The 5,493-nt window shown below is 35.7% G+C and overlaps 1 long non-coding RNA gene across 2 annotated transcripts in view; it reads left to right on the top strand.

Annotated features, from left to right (window-relative positions):
• LOC128247414 (uncharacterized) overlaps nucleotides 1-5,493 on the top strand; it is a 16,508-nt gene that overhangs the window by 5,945 nt on the left and 5,070 nt on the right. Inside the window, exon 1 of one of the 2 annotated variants that reach the window (XR_008263796.1) lies at nucleotides 3,381-3,478. The exons of the other annotated variant lie outside the window; for it this stretch is intronic. This is a non-coding gene — a long non-coding RNA (uncharacterized LOC128247414). Of the gene's footprint in view, nucleotides 1-3,380; nucleotides 3,479-5,493 lie in introns of those variants that run through there. 2 annotated transcript variants of the gene reach the window in all.

The following is a 5,493-nucleotide window of genomic DNA, read 5'->3' as shown; positions in this document are numbered from 1 at the left end:
TATACAGACAAAGTAAACGGACTTATTGCAAGTTAGAGGAGACTTGTAAGAAACTTACACTGTTTACAATGGAACATTCCAGATTGTCGGGTTTAGCCATCTAATTATTGATTTCACACTCATTCTTACACACGTGCGTAGATACATGCACACACACACGCATTCTGTGTAAGTGTGTGTGTGTATACATACATACATACATACATACATATATATATCTATTTCTCACCCTTGGAGAGAGAAAAGAAAGGTCACTAGAAAGTTGATTTTCTTCTTATTACTACATTACTCTCTCTCTTTTTCTCTTCTTTCTCTCTCCCTCTCTCTCTCTCTCTCTCTCTCACTTTCCCAGAAAGATAAATAGAGAGAAAGAGAAGGAGGCAGAGGGAAAGAAGATGGAGATGTAACGAGTGGAAAGCTGTTCTAATCACACACACTTTTTTCCCTGTGTCCGTCACAGAATCCAAAGGCTCCGGATATCATTAGAATGTCTATATATGTACGTGTGCGTTCGTTCCCAAGTGTATGTGTATATATATATGTGTCTATGTGTGTACACGCGCGTGTGTGTTGTGCGTGTGTTATGTGTGTACACATTATATATATATATACTTACATATATACTTACATGTATGTGTATGCATGCATATGTATATATACATGCGCGCGTGTGTATATATATATATGGGTGTGTACATACATATATATATATATATAAGTATAATACATATATGTATATATGTGTGTGTGTATTTACGTTTTGGCATACACAAACACGTGCGTGTTTGCATGCGTATGTATGTATATTTGGTTAGCTGAATGCGGAAAAGATGCAGAGGACACACATGAAGTGAAAAGTGTTGATGAGTGGACAGCGCTTCTAATCTACAACAGTCGTTCACACATATACAATCTCTCACAATTGTATGTATCCCGTATATAGCATGTATGCATATATATACGTGTGAGAGAGAGAAAGAGGGAGAATGTGTGTGCGCGTGTGTATGTTATGCACATAGCTAAGAGCAAATCTAACACAGTCCATATGTTCGACCCTTGCTAATTCTTTTTATCTTGATGCTTCTTTCTTCTCGTGTGATTTCCTTTCAGTAATTATGCCTCACAAGCAGTGTAAAAACATGCGGCAATAGAAGACAGGCTGAGGAATAATGGACATGAAAGATCTCTGCTGGTATCTCAGTCGAAAATGAGCCAATCTGTTTGAGATGCTTAATAGGCTGGTTTGCTCCATATTAAAAAAAAAGAATACACACGCACGCGCACACACACACATATACACATGCACACACACACACACACATACATACGTACGTACATATGTATGTATGTATGTATGTATGCATGCATGTATATATGTATGTATGTATATATATATATATGTATGTATATATATATATATATATATATATATATATATATATATATATATATATATATATATATATATATATATATATATATATATATATGTATATGTATGTATGCATATGTACATGTATGTATGTATATGTATGTATGTATGCATATGTACATGTATGTATGTATATATATGTATGTATGTATATATATGTATGTATGTATGTATATATATGTATGTATGTATATATATGTATGTATGTATGTATGTATGTATGTATATATATGTATGTATGTATATACATGTATGTATGTATGTATATACATGCATGTATGTATGTATGTATATATATGCATGTATGTATATATGTACATGTATATGTATATGTGCATATATATATAAATATATTTGTGCGTGTGTGTGTGTGTCTTAATAATGATAATAAATAAGAACAAAAGGATCTTAAAAACGAAAATAGACTCTTCTCTCACACTAATTTCGTACCACCAAATTTTAAGGTTAAACATTAGTGCTTTCACAATGTGTGGTTGTGATATTTTACCGGTTCGGAGTTCTTTTGTGGGCGGGTTTGGGTGGGATGAATGTAAGGTAGGGCTGAGGGTTGACTATGGGGTATTATGGTTTGCTATTATGTGGTGCGGTGAGGTATTATTTGCTAAGGTGTTAATTGGTTGTTTTGTAATGTTGTGTTTATTATTATTAAGGTACAACTGATGTGCGAGAACGGTGTGATGTGAAATGTAGTGTAATGAGAGGGGATGCAGCGTTTGTTTTGCGTAGAGTGTTGGTGTGTGTGTGTGTGTGATTGTGTATTTTATAGTATGTCGTGTTTGTATGACATAGAGTAGACAGGCGTTGTTTGGTGCGTTCCTATATAGCAGTGGTTTCGAGCCTGTGGTCTGCGGACCCCTGGTGGTTCGCAAAGATAGTACTGGGGATTCGGGAACAGACCTTTCAATATTCTGAGGGTCCATGGGAAAACTCATAAAAAAAAAAAATAGGGTCATTGGTAGTGAAAAGGCTGGGAACCAGTGCAATATAGTGTTGTTTAGTAATCTTACATAGTATTTTATATAGTGTTGTTTAGTAATATTTCTTTTATTCTTCTTTTACTTGTTTCAGTCATTGGACAGCGGCCATACTTGGGGACCGCCTTTTTAGTCGAATGAACTGACCCCATTATTTTTTCTTCAAATCAAGGTACTTATTCTTATTTCTTTACTGCCCACAGAGGGGACAAACAAGGACAGACAAAGGGATTAAGTCGATTATATCGACCCCAGTGCGTAACTGGTACTTATTTAATCGATCTCGAAAGGATGAAAGGCAAAGTCGACCTCGGCGGAATTTGAACTCAGAACGTAGCGGCAGACGAAATACCGCTAAGCATTTCGCCCGGTGTGTTAACGTTTCTGCCAGCTCGCCGCCTCAACGTACTTATTCTATCGTTCTGTTTTTTGTCGAACAGCTGGGTAACGGGGGCGTAAACACACCAACACCAGTTGTCAAGCGATGGTAAGACACACACACGCACGCGCGCTCGCGACGGGTTTCTTTCAGTTTCCGTCTACCAAATCCACTCACAAGGCTTTGGTTGGCACTTGCCCAAGGTGCCACGCAGTGGGACTGAACCCGGAACCATGTGGTTGGGAAGCAAGCGTCTTACCACACAGCCGCGCCTATATATATACATATATATATATATATATATATATATATATATATATATATATATATATATATATATATACACACACACACACACACACACACACACACACACACACACACACACACTTCTATCTTTACAGTGCTTTATTTTACTGGAAAGCAATACATTTGTATTGCAATATTTTATTTTTCATTGAAAATTTTTTCCCTGTTCTCGGTCTGTTAACGGCTAAGCGTTCAGGCGAATATACTGGCATTGATGTAGCAACATTCGAAATATTGTCCAGGTAAATTCAGCTGATGAAGACTAATCAACTTTACGATGACAAACGTATTTGAAGAGTCCGAAACCTTGGTACTGGATTATCCGATTCTAGGTTGTCCACTTATATAATGTTCTTCCTAGTGGTAAGACAAAATTTTTCATGTTTGTTGCTCTCACGCGTCTTTGCCAATATATACAAATTGAAGCTTTACTATAGCGTCGCAAATGTATCGACTGCTATTTCCAGTAAACATTGGTGCTTTGTTGTACCGCTACTGTCTCTCTCTCTCTCTCTCACATATATATATACATACATATATACAAAGGGGTTTGTATGATTGTATATAGAAGAATATATTGCTCAAAGGAATTCCAACTCTGTTTTTCACGTTTTATTTATATTCTTATAATATTGATATAAGATAATATAGTAAAAAGAAATGAAGTTTTAATTGTCTATTCTTATTGAAGAAATGAAATATTAAATGTCCATTCTTATTGAACTAGTATAATTTCTTGTATTTATGCAATCTACAGATTTATATGGTTGTGGTTGACTGGATAAATTTTGTCCTTTATATACATTCTTGTGGATAGAAGTAGTAGTTGTTTGGCTATTTTTGAAATGATACCATACCATTTTTCAGTGTTAATTTTTAGAAATGATGACAGCAATACTTTTTAGAGATTTATATTTTTGAGATTTTAGATATGGGGATAAGATTATTTTTTTATCATTGTTTATTAAGCTTGGGTTTGAATTTATTAATAAAGTCCTTTTCTCTCAGTTTTCTCTCGATTTCATTCGGATTGTATAGTTATGAAATGGAAAAATTATAAATATTTTCCGGCTACATGTTGCTAGATGGTTACTCAGCGGTATTTGGCGAACTTCTGGATTTTTAATTTGTTGTCGGTGCACACATGAGCGTTCTGATAGTGCATTGCCTGTCTGGCCAACACTGCTTAGCCAGAAGAATCTGTACCATTGTAGAAGATTTGAAGATCAGGAATCAGTGCCTGATGGAAGTGAAAGAATTTCTGCTCAAGCAAAAATACCCGTCACTACTTATAGAAAATGGTATTCAGCGTGCTATGAAAATATCCACACAACAACTGAGGACAACACAAAGAAGAGAAAAACAAGAACAAATCATACCATTTATAGTGACGCACAATCCATGTCCCAAGAACATCTTTAATATCGCCAAAGCAAACCTACCAATCATTGCTCAAAATAAGCAATTAAGAGATATCATTACAGACCAAACTATAACTCTCAGTAAAAAACAGCCTAAAAGCTTGAAAAAGTTATTAACAAAGGCAAGGTTTGGCCTTAGCAACAAAGACCAACCATTCACTGTGTCTAAATGCAAAGATAGGCGATGCGGTACATGCCAATTAATTCATACCGGCCCATATATGAACACAATATATTCACACACACACTCTTATATGTAGGTATGCATGTATGTATGGGCATGGCTGTGTGGTTAAAATGTTCGCTTCGCAGCCATGTGGTTTTAGGTTCAGTTCACTGCGCGGCACGCTGGATATTGTTTCAACATAGCTGAAGTGCAATGATTGAAACAAGTAAAAAAGTATACATATAAATAAACAAGTGAACAACATAAACATAACAAAATATTAGTTTAATGTCTGAGAAGATTGCTTAAGCATGGTGTGTCTTGATGTTTCGGAGGTTAGACTTTTTTCAGAAAGAAAAAAAAAAAAGAAAAAGTGATGGAGATAGAGGGAGAGAGGGAATGAGAGTATGTGAAAAGGATTATAAAAGTAAAAAAATAATAAAATGTTAATTAGGGAAAGAACGCAGAAGGAAGATGAAAGACGAACGTTTTATAAGAGTGAAGAAAGTAGGCGGAGCAGGTGCATGACTCAGGCTGTAAGTGCGACTGGTAGCGGGAATAGATGACCACACACACACACACACAAATATATATATGCATACATACAGAGTAAGACCCCCTTCGGTCATGAATGACCTTAGAAAGCTCTCCTCTTGCTCAAAAACACAACGCACAGCCCTGTCCGGGAATCGAGCTCACTATTTTATGATTGTGAACCCGATGCTCCAACCACTGAGCCGTGTGTGTGTGTGTGTGTGTGTGTATATATATATATATATATATATATATAT

Source organism: Octopus bimaculoides, chromosome 3 (genome assembly GCF_001194135.2).
Source record: "Octopus bimaculoides isolate UCB-OBI-ISO-001 chromosome 3, ASM119413v2, whole genome shotgun sequence".
In the NCBI taxonomy this organism is placed as follows: domain Eukaryota; kingdom Metazoa; phylum Mollusca; class Cephalopoda; order Octopoda; family Octopodidae; genus Octopus; species Octopus bimaculoides.
The sequence above is the reverse complement of the archived record's forward strand: the minus strand, read 5'-3'. Positions and strand labels throughout refer to the sequence as shown.